At 43.9% G+C, this 15,460-nt stretch overlaps 1 pseudogene; it reads right to left on the reverse strand.

Annotated features, from left to right (window-relative positions):
* Nucleotides 1-10,659: 10,659 nt before the first annotated feature.
* LOC115548953 (piggyBac transposable element-derived protein 4-like) lies at nucleotides 10,660-13,759 on the reverse strand (annotated as a pseudogene).
* Between the last annotated feature and the right edge of the window lie 1,701 nt (nucleotides 13,760-15,460).

Here is a 15,460-nt window from a genome sequence, read left to right on the forward strand (position 1 = left end):
CCGCAGGCTGCTAACACCCAGGAGGATGGCGCCCCACCCTCACCACCGTACTGATAGTAGTCCTGAGTATTACTGAGACAAAAAAGGGTTCAGCCGTAGACACAGTATAAAGGAAGTTTCTCATAATCTGCTGAACCCAAGGTTGCCTACGTCAAAGCAGGGCAACTTTCGCATTCATGCTGTAACCACTAAGAGAGTAAACAAAGGGAAACTTAGACACACTGCTAACCTCACAAATCTCATATCTATTGCCTCCAAACCAAAAACAACCTTAAAGCCTATCAACAGCACTATCAACAGCACCATCAGGATGGCTCTACTTAATGTGAGGTCTCTTAATAACAAATCATTTTTAGTTAATGATTTTATTAACACTTCTAAACTGGATTTTATGTTTTTAACTGAAACATGGCTGGAACAAAATAACAGTGCAACCGTTCTGATAGAGACAGCTCCTCCCGACTATAACTTTTTTGATGCATGTAGATCTGGAAAAAGAGGTGGAGGGGTTGCTGCTATATTTAAAAATGTATTTCAGGGGAAACGGATGTTATTTGGTGATTTTCCAGTGCTGTATTGAAATGCTCCCCCAGAGTTCTCCTATTAATTATTTACAGGCCACCCACATATTCTGCAAATTTTTTCGATGACTTCACAGAATTATTGTCTAGCATCTCCACAGAATTTGACTGTCTAGTTATAACTGGTGACTTCAATTTTCATACTGATGATTTGAATGACAAGTGTGCAAAAAAACTTTTTACCATTTTGGACACATTTGAACTGTCTCAACATGTGAAAGAGGCTACTCATTGTAAGGGGCACACTCTAGACCTGGTTATCACAAAGGGCCTCAATGTTTCTGATCTCTCTGTGACTGATCCTTCCTTGTCTGACCACTTTTGTGTTTTCTTTAACATATCTTTTATTCCCGACATACAGACAAAATCAAACACTGTCAAAAAACGGTATATCAATGAAGATTCTAATGTACTTTTTAAAAAGGCCATCTCCTTGCTACCACCTCTAAACCCATGTTCTGCTGATGATCTTGTAGAAAACTTTAATTTGAAAATTTTGAAAGTCATAGATTTCATTGCACCTTATAAGGTTAAAACGATTTCTGGAAAGCAAGGCACCCTGGAGAAAAGCTGCTTCTGTAACAGCACAGAAAAAAGAATGCAGGAAGGTTGAACGCATCTGGCGTAAAACAAAACTTCATATTCACCATGATATCTATAAAGAGAGCCTCCGTGCCTACAATTTAGACTTAAAAAATGCTAGAGAAACATTTTTCTCCAATATCATTAAAACCAACACTAATAATGCAAAACCCCTATTTGCAACTGTTGACATACTGACCAACCCCCCAACAGAAATTCCACCTGATCTCCATTCCACGCAGAAATGCAATGAGTTTGCAGCTTTTTATATTGATAAAATTGAAGGTATCAGACGCGCCATCAATATCTCCACGTCAAACAAAAATGTTGGACTACCACCCTGTTCAGGCAAAAATTACGTGGCAAGGATGGCATGCTTTGATGTTATAGACTCTCAAAATCTTGTGGAAACTGTGACACAACTACGGAGCCTAGATGCCTCTATTATTAACAACTACAGACCAATATCAAATCTACCCTTCATAAGTAAAATCATTGAGAAAGTTGTCCTCCAGCAACTAAATCACTTCCTGGCATCAACTTGTTGCTATGACACCTTCCAATCAGGATTTCGACCCCTGCACAGCACTGAGACCGCCCTTATTAAAGTTGTAAACAACATCCGTCTTAACACAGACTCTGGCAAAACCTCAATACTAATGCTACTTCACCTCAGTGCTGCATTCGACACTGTAGACCATACATTACTTCTGGAAAGGTTAGAAAACTGGGTGGGGCTTTCAGGCACTGTCTTAAATTGGTTCAGGTCCTACCTACAAAATAGGAACTACTTTGTTTCCATTGGCGACTTTGTATCAGAATCAACCAACGTGACATGTGGAGTCCCACAAGGTTCGATCTTAGGACCCTCTTTATTCAACATCTACATGCTCCCACTAGGGCAAATCATGCAAAATAACAATATTGACCATCATTGCTATGCTGATGACACGCAAATCTATGTATCGCTATCACCAAATGACTATCGGCCCATAGATCTGCTGTGCCAGTGCATTGAGCAAGTGAAGGAATGGATGTGCCGAAATTTCCTTCAACTAAATGAGGACAAAACAGAGATAATTTTATTTGGTTCTAAAACGGAAAGGCTTAAAGTAACCCAACACCTTCACTCTCTGTCCCTGAAAACCTCAATCAAAGCCAGAAATCTAGGGGTTAGCATGGATTCAGATTTACATTTTGACAGTCACATCAAATCAGTTACAAAATCAGCATATTATCACCTTTAAAATGTAGCAAGACTTAGAGGGCTCATGTCCACCGAAGACTTACAAAAACTTGTACATGCCTTTATCACTAGTAAGCTTGATTACTGTCACAGGTCTCCCAAAACAAACTCTGAGGAAGCTTCAGCTTGTTCAGAATGCTGCTGCTAGAGTTCTAACAAAGACCAAAAAATTTGATCATATTACACCAATTCTGAAATCGTTACATTGGCTTCCTGTAGGTCAGAGAATTGATTTTAAAATCATGTTGCTAACCTATAAATCCCTACATGGTTTAGGCCCAAAATATTTAACTGATATGCTTCCACTACATCAGCCTTCTAGACCACTAAGATCCTCTGAGACCAATCTGTTAATTATCCCCAGAGCAAACACAAAACATGGGAAAGCAGGATTTAGTTACTATGCAACAAATGGCTGGAATAAACTCCCAGAGGATTTAAGACTTGCCCCAACTCTGAGCACCTTAAAACAAGACTGAAGACTTTTATGTTTGCTATAGCTTTCTGCTAAAATCTTAAATACATTGCATTATTTTCTATTTTAACTAGAGCTGTCAAGCGATTAAAATATTGAATCGTGATTAATCGCATTAATGTCATAGTTAACTCTAATTAATCGCGATTAATCGCAAATTATTTTTCTATGCTAAATATCCCTTGATTTTTTTGTCCCATAATTCTTCTCATTAATTCTCTTATCAACATGGAGAAGTGCATCGGCTTGCCTTGTTCAAATGATTTTTTATTGATAACAACATTGGCATATACACTGATCAAAACAGGACGATACAAAAAAAGAGCCTATAGTGCAATTAAACGACTGCTTTGAACAAATGTCATTTGAACATAGCAGTCAGGCTACTGCTTCCTTGTTTTGAGCCAAAGAAAAAAAAAAAAAAATTTTTTTTTTTTTTTTTTTTATAAAATCACGTTAATCGCGTGATAAAAAATTTAACGCCGTTAAATTTGGTTTGCGTTAACACCGTTAACGCGTTTAACTGACAGCTCTAATTTTAACCTCTTAAGACCCAATCGCCCACCGGTGGGCGATTTGGTTTGTTGACGATATGTTTCCACTACGCAGCGACATAACCCGCTTCAACTTTCATCATTACAGACATTCTATACGTCGTTAGAAAGGGTAGAATCTCCACAATTTATTCATCCGGTTGTTTTTTTCTATAAATCATGAGCACAAAACCATAAATATTGATATTTACCAGCATGGTAAACCGGAAATGCCAAAAAACAGAGTGACTCCCTACCTTTGAAGCAATCTGAGAACCGTAATATGTGTCCATTCCTCAATTATTTATATTCCAATTGTCCGTGAGAATCCACTGATCAAAAGCATCCAAATGGTTTTTCATAAAATTCCAGCTTGTGAATATCGTCGTGTAAAGTCCATTTGTTTACCATCTCCAAACTTTGTTCGTCAACTAACATCCAGACGTTCGCAGCCGTATCGATATTTTCTCTAGCTCCAGTATGCAGTTGTTGGATATGCTTGTTTTCATCACTTTGCTGGCTACAAAATAAAAGTGTCCCCGTCTTTTTCTGTTCAGTTTTCACCCCGGTACAGCCCGTGAAGTAGATGGAGCGCTCCCAGTTCGAAGGGCCAATGGGCTTTGTTTACTTTGTTTCGCGGCTTTAGTATAGGGACAGCGTATTGGCTATTGATATATCAATCACTTGGGCTTCTAGCCAATGAGTTTACCTTTCCAACGCTGCCAGGCGTGTCCAGGTGTGATACGTATGAGCCGAGATATAAAGCTGCGTCAACACGGCAGACAACTCACTTTGCGCATATTTTGCGCATATATTGTTCATATTTAGTTCTTGTCATATTTTCATGATATGGCCAATATCTCAATTTGAATGTGTGAAAAAATTATGTTTTGAATCATGGAGAAAGGTTTTATAGTCACCAAAATGCTTCAGTAATGTTTCCAGTGTCACAGAAGTAGAGTAAATGCATTTGGCACAATTTGGCCATTTGGAGACATTTTGGAGAGGTTTGTGCCGCCAGTGACAACACACCATAAAAACTCTTATACCACGGTCTGCGGGAATACTCGATTCTGATTGGATGCAGGGTGTGCATTAACTCCTGATATACGGACACCTGGACAAGTAGTTCCGTCAAATTGTCTGTTTGCCGTTCTCAATTAATGCGCTAGCTGGCGTATCGTCTCTAAAATAGTAGTAACCATAGCAACGGGAAACAAAACAAAGCTCAGCGGACTATAATACCTCCCGCTACCTCCCGTTCTAAAGTCGTAGCTATGGTCCGTCCTAATTACTGGAGGAGTGAACAACGTTTCCGTTGCATGAGCAACGAGCATGTGAGCATAACTCCCCAAGGTTTAGGCCTAGAACTCCAAGATTTCTTCCAGGTGTAGTTGGCATGATGTAGAAGGTATTTGGCATATTGCCATATGCCTTACATATAAAGCACATCCTAGTTATTGTAGTTCAATTATGACCTATTATTTTCGAAGACAAAAAAATTGCTTTAGAGCCATATCTGAACTGATGTCATTTAGGTTGTGTGTATGATACATGCCATACAATACATATCTACAGAAACTAGAGCTTGTCAGCTTTCAAATGAAGTATCATACATCCATCTAGGACTTAGGGTTACTGTGTTATAAGCTTTTCTATTTGGGTATGTGTATAGGCGAAAAAAACCAAAATACTGCCGGGGCAGAACAAATGCCTTTTTCTATTTTACCCATTTCTTTGCATATGTTTTTCTTTTACTTATCTATTATTTTCTTTTATTATATGACAATGTTTATATGTGAAGCACTTTGAGTCTGCCTTGTGTATGAAAAGTGCTATATAAATAAAGTTGCCTTGCCTTGCCTAAAAGTTACATGTTAACACAGCGTAAATGTTCGTCTTATCAGCGTCTCGTCTAGACTTTGTATTAGGGAATTTGTGCCGCGTCAACAGGGTTTAAATTAACGTCATAACTTCCGGGTAAACCGGAAGTGACCCCCAGTTTTTGTAATTATGTTTATTGCAGTTTTTGTATATTTTGGCTATGCCAAAATCTAGCAATACTATAAAGGTCCAGTATGCTTAAGTTCGAATTGATGTTTTTTTGACTCTCAAGCCCATTCAGTTTGTTTAGTGAAAAGTATTTTTCTTTTTGTTGATTTTCGTTTTATTTTTATTGCCTTATGGGCCTTAAATTGGGAAAATAAAAGATCCCATCTTTTTCCAAACTTCTCGTCGGCTCCTGAGTGATTTTCCACCTAGTTCAAGACGCTCCAACACATCTACCCATGACAGGGTGTCACATTATTGCATGTTTATTTCACGGATATAGAATTTTGGTTAAAAGTTACTGAATCGAATCGTGGTTTACAGAATCGAATCGAATCGTTCCAAAAAAAAAAAATCCTTGAATCGAATCGCCAACTACTGAATCGTTAATCGAATCGAATCGTCTGAAGCCAAAGATTCACACCCCTAGTAAAAATGCAACTAAGGCTCAAAAAAGACCAGTTTGTCCGAAGGCTCTGGCAGGGTTAGGTGTAGTTTCGTTTCCCATAGATCTCCCCGGGTGGTCCGCCGACTTCCGCGGTTTAGATAGAGATCTAAGGCAAGGTACGTGCCGGCGCTTGTCATTCATGGTCTAAATGTCCACATGCATTTTTGACCCAAAAAAAAGAGATGTTTGTTTCATTCCGGTTGGGCTTTTTACAGATAGAATGGTTTTCTGTATTTTGTTTTATTGGGACCCCAGATTGTTTCAGAAGGTTAGGTGAAAGGGTAATGGTTGGGGAGGACTGTGTGGTCGCAGTTGCAGCTGGCCTATTGTACCGTGTGGTCTAGGTGTGGGTGAAATGTGTGGTGAATGTGAATAAGTGTGGGATGATCGTGTGAGAGGGGGCACCTGGTGGTTGTATGCGTAGAGTGGATGTAAATATGTATTTGTTGATTGTGTGTGTAGTGGATGAGGAGTGGGTGTAATGCATATGTAATAGGTGATGAATGTGTAATAGGTGTATTGTGAATAATGAATGTGTAAGAGGTGTAATAGGTGTAACTTATGTAAGATGTGTGCAGATGATAGATGAAAAGCGTAGAAGGTATAAGAGGTAAATGGATGTAGTGTGAAGGAGGGATATGTAATAAATGTGTAATGGTGGTGATTGTAGTGTGGGTGTGATAGTTTGGGAGTGTTCGTGGTGGTTGTAGTAGACAGGTAATGAATGTGTAACAAGTGTATTATGAATGATAAATGTGTAGTGGGTGTATGATGGATCTGTGAGGTGGATGTGGCATGGATACTTGGTGCTGGGAGTGTAATGGATGGTAAATGATGGATGTGTATAAAACAGGTGTGTAAGTGGGTGTAGTAAATGTGTAACCCTGCGTTCACACCAAAAGATGCATTTGCTGCCCGAACACGTTGACGCCGAGGTTTTGCGGCGTGGCAAATCAAGTTTTGCGGCGCATCAAAAGTTTTGAGGCGCAGCAAAAGTTTTGCGGCGCAGCAAAGGTTTTGACGCGCTGCAAATGTTTTGCTGCGCCGCAGTTTTGCAGCGCGGGAAGTTTCGCGGTGTTTTTGAATTCATTCACAACTGACATTACGAGCATTGCATGTCTTTACCTGTTGTGGAAGAGGGAGAGACGTCGGAATGCCAGTCGTTTATGGGTTCATGGGACCATTCGGAGCCTGGAAGGCTGGTGCTGCCTGGCACCCAACTGGGTTTTGTTTGGGGTTGTTATGCTAGCCCTTTAGCATACTTATACATACACACACTACTATAGTTTAGTTTAACTGTAAGCACAACTACACTACAGAATGCTGATTTGTGGGGTTTTTCGAGTTACAAAATAAATGTAACGGTAGTGAACTCTAGGTCACTCCAAGGGAGTAACACTGATTTGCTGTTACGGCATGCCACTCAGTGGCAACGCCTCTGTGGCAACGCTGTTGAACGCTGATTGGCTGTCATCACGCGTTTGCTGCCGAAAAGTTGAAATATTTCAACTCGAGCAGCATTTGACTCGCCGCAAACTACGTGAACGCGCCCGCCACGGGCGTGCCGCGCTGCAAATCAGATTTTGACGCGCCGCAAATTAAATTTTGCTGCCGGTTTTCTCGGCAGCAAATGCTGCGGCAGCAAAGCAGCAACGCGTCCCTACATTCATTTTGAATGGGATCGTGCCGCACGTCAACTTTTTGCATCTTTTGGTGTGAACGCAGGGTAATAGGAGATGTGTGTATGCTGGTTGTGGTGAATGTATGCTGTGGTTCACAGTTTCTCATTCAGACCTGTGGGTGCAAGTGTATGTAGACGGGTGATCCATTGGTGCTCTATGCGTCTGCGTTGTGGGGTGGTCCATCTGTGGTCGGACTCTAAACCGGTGATGGTGAGGTGAGTGACGGAGTGTTCTGCAAAATGTTTGACCAGTGTGGTTTGTAGGTGCTGGAGTTTGATATTGTGGAGGTGTTGTCTTAGGCGGAAGACCATAGTGTGTTTTGCTTCCCCGATGTAGTGTTTGTGGCAGTGTGTACATGTTATTATGTAAACCGTGTTGGGGGAACCAATACATGGGGGGTGAAGAATGGGTAGAGTAGTGTGGCTATGTGGGTTTGTGATGGATTTGTGTGGTTTGAAATAGTGTGTTATAGACGGTGGTGCTTGTGTGGGTTTGCGGGAGAAGGTGGAGGTGACCAGGAGATCCTTTAGATTTTTGTTTTTCCTGTATGCGGAAATGATTTTGTATGGTTGAAGTGGTGTGTGTTGTTGCTGTGTGGTGGTGAAGTGGGATTTGATGCTGCGGTGTATTGAGAGGGTTCTGTGGGAGAAGGTGGTGACGAAGGGTAGGATGATAGTGAGGGGAATCTGTGTGTTAGGGTTAGGTGTGTGGAGGGGGTTGAGGTTAGGGTTAGGGAGGGGTTAGGGAAGGGGTAAGGATTAGGTGTGGGAGGGGGTTAGGGAAGGGGTTGGGGGAAGGGGGAGGGTTAGGTTTGGGTTAGGACGCTCCCTCATGTTACATGCAGTAGTACATGGGACGGTGCCATGCCGTAATTCCGGCGCCTCATTGTTCCGACGTCTCAATGTTCCGAAATATTTCCCATTAGATCGACATGTCCCTATTCCGACGGTTCAATGTTCCGAAAACGAAACCCATTGGTCCGAAGGTCCGTTAGTCCGACTTTTCAAAAAGGAGGGGCATTAGGCCGACGGTTCAATATGCCGAATAGGAAAAATAGTTTTATACCTCGCTCGCTCCCTCTCCCTCTCTCTCTCAATCTCACTCTCTCTCTGTCTCCAAAATACAACCTAGGCCTACATATCACCTTCACGATGAATTTTGGAGGGCAAAAAGACAACGCTTCACTTCATTTCGACACGGTGTTGCAGCACCATGGACAGAGAGCGGAGGTCTAATTCTCAACACGGGCACACACAGACAGACACAGACACAGACACAGACACAGAGAGAGTGAGAGCGAGCGAGGTATAAAACTCTTCCTATTCGGCATATTGAACCGTCGGCCTAATGCGCCTCCTTTTCGAAAAGTCGGACTAACGGACCTTGGGTTTCGAAACCAATGGGTTTCGTTTTCGGAACATTGAACCGTCGGAATAATGGCATGTCGATCTAATGGGAAATATTTCGGAACATTGAGACGTCGGAACAATGAGGCGTCAGAATTACGGGCAGGCCCCCATGGGACTGACATGTAGTCTCCCATGCACTACTACTATGTAACATGAGGAGAGGAGGGCACGGGCACAAGCAATTTAAAATACGTTAGAGAACTTTTGCTACCATAAAATCCAAATAAAAGAAATGAAATAAAATACATAAAAGGAATAAAATATGAGAGAGGGGTTAGGAGAGGGGGAGGGAAGGGGTTATGGTAAGGAATAACAATGGCTATGTTTTAGGAAGGATGCTGGGGAGGTTATGGTGAGGACCGGGACGAGGGGCGAGACGGATCGTCATTAAGGCCAAAAGGGGCTGTGGCGGACAGCCTACAGATCCACCTTCTCTCGGCAGCTCTCCTCTGGACCAGGGACCAACCGGCATTGGTCTCCAGACCTGACAATGAAAAGTTATTGATATGATGGGAGATGAAGTGAGTATATAGCCGTTTATTGTTTGTTCCTTTCTGAATGTGGTAAATATGCAGGTATAGCCTCTGTTTAATGGTAGCTCCTGTTTCACCCACATAGATACTCCTGCATAGTCTGCACTGGATGGCGTAGACGACGTTGCAGGAGAGTAGTGTGAAGGTCTGCGAGATGGGGACACCGGCTCGAGAGTTATAGATATACTTCAGGTTAGAGAAATAGGGGTCAAAGGTTGTGCGTATTTCCTTGTTAAGTGCCGTATGGACTAAAATGTCCTGTAGGTTTTTATTACGGCGGTAGGACATTAGTATTTTAAAAGAAGCGAGTGGGGCGGTTTGAGGTATGGCAGAATTAAAATGTTGCTTAATAGCTTGCTTGAGGGGGCCTAGTTGTCGCGAGAATGTAGTAATTAATGGAATTAACTTTTGCTCTGTGTTTTTTTTTTTCAGGGAGAACGGGCCGGTCTGGCTGGAAGAGGGCGGTCACTTCCCCTTTAACAGTCCGAAGAAAACGTTTGGAATAGCCGCGGGGTCTAAGGGCCTTGAAAAGGGTCCTGGTGGCCTCCTCTACGTGATGGGGTAGAGAGCAGATGCGGTGGAAACGGATTAGTTGGGACTTGATGATGGAGCTGAAAGTATGCCGGGGATGGTAGCTGGTGTTGAATACTAAGGAATGTCTGTCAGTGTCTTTAAAATAAACCTTGGTTGCTAATGTTTTGTGTCCATCCTTCGTGTCGGTGAAGAAAACGAGGGTTAGGGTTAGGGTTAGGTTATGGAAATCCCCACGATAACGCAGGGGAGGTGCACGGTCCATCCGGCCCTCAAACCTCCAGCGGTCCTGATCCCAGGATCTATCCTCATCAGGTCTACGGGGATGATGTCGGGGCCTCGGTGGCGATGGTGAACGCCTGGAACCCGGTGGTGCGCGGGGACGTCCGGCCCTCCGTGGAGGACCACGACGTCCATCTCGGGGTGGTGAGTACTGTCTAATACCCGCGCGTGGTGGTGGTGGGTGTCTATCAGGTGAGTATCGCATTGGGCCCGTGGGTGGTCGCGGTAGGCGCTGGCCATTCCGTGGCGAATAGAATCGTGGACTCACTTGCGGTGATAGTCTACGTCGGTAAGGTGAGTGTGGTCGCCTACCCGTGGATGGTGATGGAGGACGACGGCCTCTGGGTGGAGAGCCACGTTGTCCATAATCGGGAGATTGGAATATAATCCGGTGGGTCTGTGGCGATCGGGCATCACGGCGACGTCTTCCATAACGGACATCAGTCCACTCACTCATATTCGGATCTAATCTAATAGTACAAAGCTATCCAAAAACTCTGAAAAACACTAAAAAAACTAAAAAAAGACTGTGCTACTCACGTGTACTGAATATGTAAATAAGATTCGATAGTGGAATTCAGAAGATGGTTTATTTGTAACAAGAACGACGTTTCGACCTGTCGTGGTCTTCATCAGGTTTAAATATTTAACATAGTGACATATTCAGTAAACACAATACAAATTCAGCCAATGGGATAAGGCGTATGACGGCTTCCGGGTCCCGTCTCCGTAGTCCGTGGACAGAAAGGCCCATACAGTTATACAAATATAGATACAGGGTTAGGGTTAGGGTTGTCTAGGAAGGGGACCTGCTGGAAATGGAGAGTGTGTTTAAGTTTGATACGGGGGGGGTGTGAGTTAAGGATCTGTATAAAATGGTTAAATTCCGTTTCTGATTTGTCCCAGAGGCCAAAGATATCGTTTAAGTAACGGAAATAGACTAGGGGGCGTGACGGGCATTTAAGGAATGCAGATTCCTCCCAGTCTGCCAGATAGATGTCCGCGTAAGCCGGTGAATATTTCCTTCCCATTGCGCAGCCGCATATTTGTAAAAAGAAGGATTTATCAAATAAAAAGTTGTTGCGGGTAAGGGTAATTTCTAAAAACTTTAAAATAAATGTGTCGGGACGAGATGAATCCGGTGACGAAGACAATGCTTTCTTCACAGCCTCGAGGCCCAGGACAGTGTCGATGTTCGTGTGCAAGGAGTCAACGTCGATTGAAAAGATAAACGTGTTATCCGGGATGGTGAGATTCTTCAACTTGTTGACAAAGGTGTATGTGTCCTTAAGGTAGCTCGGGTGAGTGTGGGATAGGGGGTTAATGTAAAAGTCTATGAACTCCGCCAGGTGGTATGATTCGGAGCCACAGTCGCTAACTATGGGGCGTCCTGGAGGAACCACGAATGGAACAGTCCAATTCTCTGGGGGTTTATGTATTTTGCAAATTGTAATACAGGATCGTACTAATTACATTCTGGAGGCGACACGTCAACTTAACCCTCATAGGGTGTTCGTATTTTTGTTACACAGGAGGTGCTGCTGGGTCTGGTGGACCCATTGCCTTTTAATTCAACATAATCAAACTTTTTTTTTTTAAATACTCACCAGATGGTTACTTCAACCCAATTGCAAGAAATATAAACAACACATATGTTAAATTTGTTCCCTTTCCCTTTGTTAAATCACATTTATGAATAGAGGTGCCACTCGTTTTTCATTATATTTTTATTAAAATGTAACAAAATAAGGAAATGCATCATAAACAGGCATAACTGGGAAACATAAACATAAACATACCCAATAACATCTGTCTGAACAACAAATTAAGGCATTTGAACATGGCAATTATACTTATATCAGACTATACCACACATGAGGGGCAGAGTCTCACTGTATGTGCATTGCATATGTATTTTTTGCACTGCTTGCATGTATATTGGGTTTTTCTGTCCATCATGGGTCCACACGCTTCACAGCGTTTCTTTTTGGTGCTGCCGGCCACAATCTAGAATAATGAAAAGATAAGGATATTTACTAACACTCCTCTTCTCAGAAACATGAATTATTATACTACAACCTCATCACGCACTTACCTCAGGCTCTGCAGATGGTGGTTCTGTAATTTGGCAGGATGGGGCACCATCATGTTCCTCCTGAATCCTCCTCACAATGGCTGCAGAGACTGGAGTTCTTGGAAGGTTTCGTCTCCTTGCAATGTGAGGTCTCACCAACGTTTTCCCCAATTCCTCGAGAAAGAGACGCCTCTTCTGCAGCTTTCCCCTATTCCACTCTGGGCTTTGGGCTCTCCAAATGATGAAGGCGTTGTACGCGGAGATATCCAACATATCAAAAAATATCACCAGAGGCCATCGTAGGGTCTTCCTTTTGCAGCTGTAAGCTGTCACCAGCTTATCGAGGTTGTCCACCCCTCCTTTTGTGGCATTATAGTCCATGATCATTTCGGGCTTTTGATGCTCCTGGCCACAGATTCTCCCGTCCCTGTGCAGTGTACTCATGAGCACCACATTTTTTCCTTTCTTTGGAACATACGATGCCAGGGTCGTGTCAGCCGTGTATGCAAACTTCGATGACTGGACAGGCCTGTCCTCTTTTTTCAGCAGCTGGGGAGGGAGCTCAGTCCTGTTTTTGCGCACTGTTCCCAACATAGTCAGCTTCCGCTTTAGCAGCTCCTGTCCCAGCTCGTGTGATGTGAAGAAATTGTCGCACGTGATATTGTGTCCAGAAAGTCCTTGAGCCAAATCGAGGACCACTCTCATGCCTTGATTTTTCTCAGGGGCTCCTCCATGGCGTTTCCCTGTGTAGACCTGCAAGTTCCATGCATAAGATGACGCAGCATCACAGGCAGCCCAAATCTTAATTCCATACTTGGCAGGCTTAGATGGTATATACTGCCGAAATGGGCAGCGGCCCCGAAATGGCATCAGCTGCTCATCAACATTTGGCCCAGGATTGTAAAACAGGGGGAGACGGGCCACCCACTTGTCCCACACCATCCTGATGGCAGCTAGCTTGTCTCTTTGCCGTCAAGCTGGTCTATCATCACGGTCATCAAAACGGATGGTCCTGGAAATTATTTTGAACGTTTCCAGAGACATCGTCGACCGGAAAAGTTCTCTGCCAGTTTCTTCATCCCACAGGGATTCAGTGGCCTCCCCATTGGACCACCAGCAAGGATGAGAACCCCAAAGTAAGCATCCAAAACGGTTTCGTCCATAACCTTCCACCTCTCTCCAAAAACTTTGCTCCCTTCTAAATTGGTGCAATCCAGGATGATTCTTTTGATAGGGGATGGCATGAAAAGGTCAAAAGAAGACTTGATGTCTTGTGCATGAGAGACTGCCAAGCGTGTAGGTCCTGGTAGCATCCGAATCACATTGGCAGCCATGCGGGGGGGTTCATTTCTTGAGCAGGTAGACCATTCAATTCTGCCATTTTTTGACGTCCATATGTTGTCATTTGCAAGCTGCTGACAGCCTAGTCCAATGTCTGGCTGCTCAATGGCTGGTTCTATGGCTGGCTGCTCACCGGCTGGCCTGCGGCTTGCTGCGCATCGGCTGGTCCTGGGCCTGGCTGCTGGCGGGCTGGTCCTGGGGCTAGCTGCTTGCGGGCTGCTCCTGAGGCTGGCTGCTTGCGAGTTGGTCCTGGGGCTGGCTGCTTGCGGGCTGGTCCTGCCTGCTCATGGGATGGTCCTGAGGCTGGCTGCTCGCAGGCTTGTCCTGGCTAATGAAGGGCTAGCCCTGAGGCTCTTCTACGTTTGGGAGCTGGCTGATTCTGATCCTCCTCTTCAAACTCGGTGTCAGACTCGGAATTTTCGGAAATGTTGTCCTCACTTTCTGACACTATTTCCTCTGCATCACCATCAAATCCCTCTGTCTCTTCAAAAAACATCTGTAAGGCAGTCTGAACAGAGAATCGCTTTGCCATCTTGATCAGTCGTGATAAGATGGCAACGTGATAAGACGCTGACAGAGCCTTTTTATAGTGTCAGGTCCCCAAACTTGGTTCCCGCAAGTCAGAGGGTGAAATGTGTGGGAATATGGGTGAAGATAGTGTTGGGTTCTCCAATTTTGACACAATGTTGCAACCTTGTGCAGGAACAGTGGGCGCCCACCAAGGGTACGAGAACCTGCTTTACTCTCCTCATTCACTCACAGAGAGAGAGAGAGAGAGAGAGAGAGAGAGAGAGAGAGAGAGAGAGAGAGAGAGAGAGAGAGAGAGAGAGAGAGAGAGAGAGAGAGAGAGAGAGAGAGAGAGAGAGAGAGAGAGAGAGAGAGAGAGAGAGAGAGAGAGAGAGAGAGAGAGAGAGAGAGAGAGAGAGAGAGAGAGAGAGAGAGAGAGAGAGACCTTTGATTTCCACACTTAAACTAGCTCCGGGTCCACTGACCCGAACACCCTGTGTGTAATATAAATGTGATGGGGGGGGGTATACAGGGGGGGGTCATTGAAAATGTTTTCTGATTGATGTTCCTCACAGAAAATGAGCCAAAGCCAATGAATCTTAGTTCAAAAAAATAATTATTTGTATCACTTTGATTAAGCTAAAAACTGAAAACGGGTCCCACAGACCCGAACACCTTATAAGGGTTAATGACCCGGTCTACTATCACCCTCTCACGGATCCTATGTACCTTGAGACTCAGACAATGGTTAGGCCTTTAATTGACCAGATGAGGAAAAAGCATCTCATCAGCGCAAAACAGGCACACTACCTATACGGCCCGGATCTCCCGCGAGATTATTTTACCTTCTCCCCAAAATACATGAAAGATATTGAGGACGGAGGGGACGGCGCTGCGCCTGGTGGTCTGGCTATAAATCCAGCTGGCTTAGCCAGTCGTCCAGCATAGACTTTGCTGTCTCTGGAGTCCAATGAATATTGTCATGGACAGTCTGGAATTTAAGCGTCGACAGTGTGCTGAGATAACCAGCACGTGAGTCAACGTCCTCGATATTCTCCCTCAGAAAGTCATTAAAAGACTTTACACAACAGAGTTGGGTGGCGGATAGCCTGATAGATACAGTTATGAGGGGAATTGCAATGCGAGCCTGGGGGAATGTTTCTCTGGCCGTCCTAATTAAACGTCGG

This window comes from Gadus morhua, chromosome 8 (genome assembly GCF_902167405.1).
Source record: "Gadus morhua chromosome 8, gadMor3.0, whole genome shotgun sequence".
NCBI classification, from domain to species: Eukaryota; Metazoa; Chordata; class Actinopteri; order Gadiformes; family Gadidae; genus Gadus; species Gadus morhua.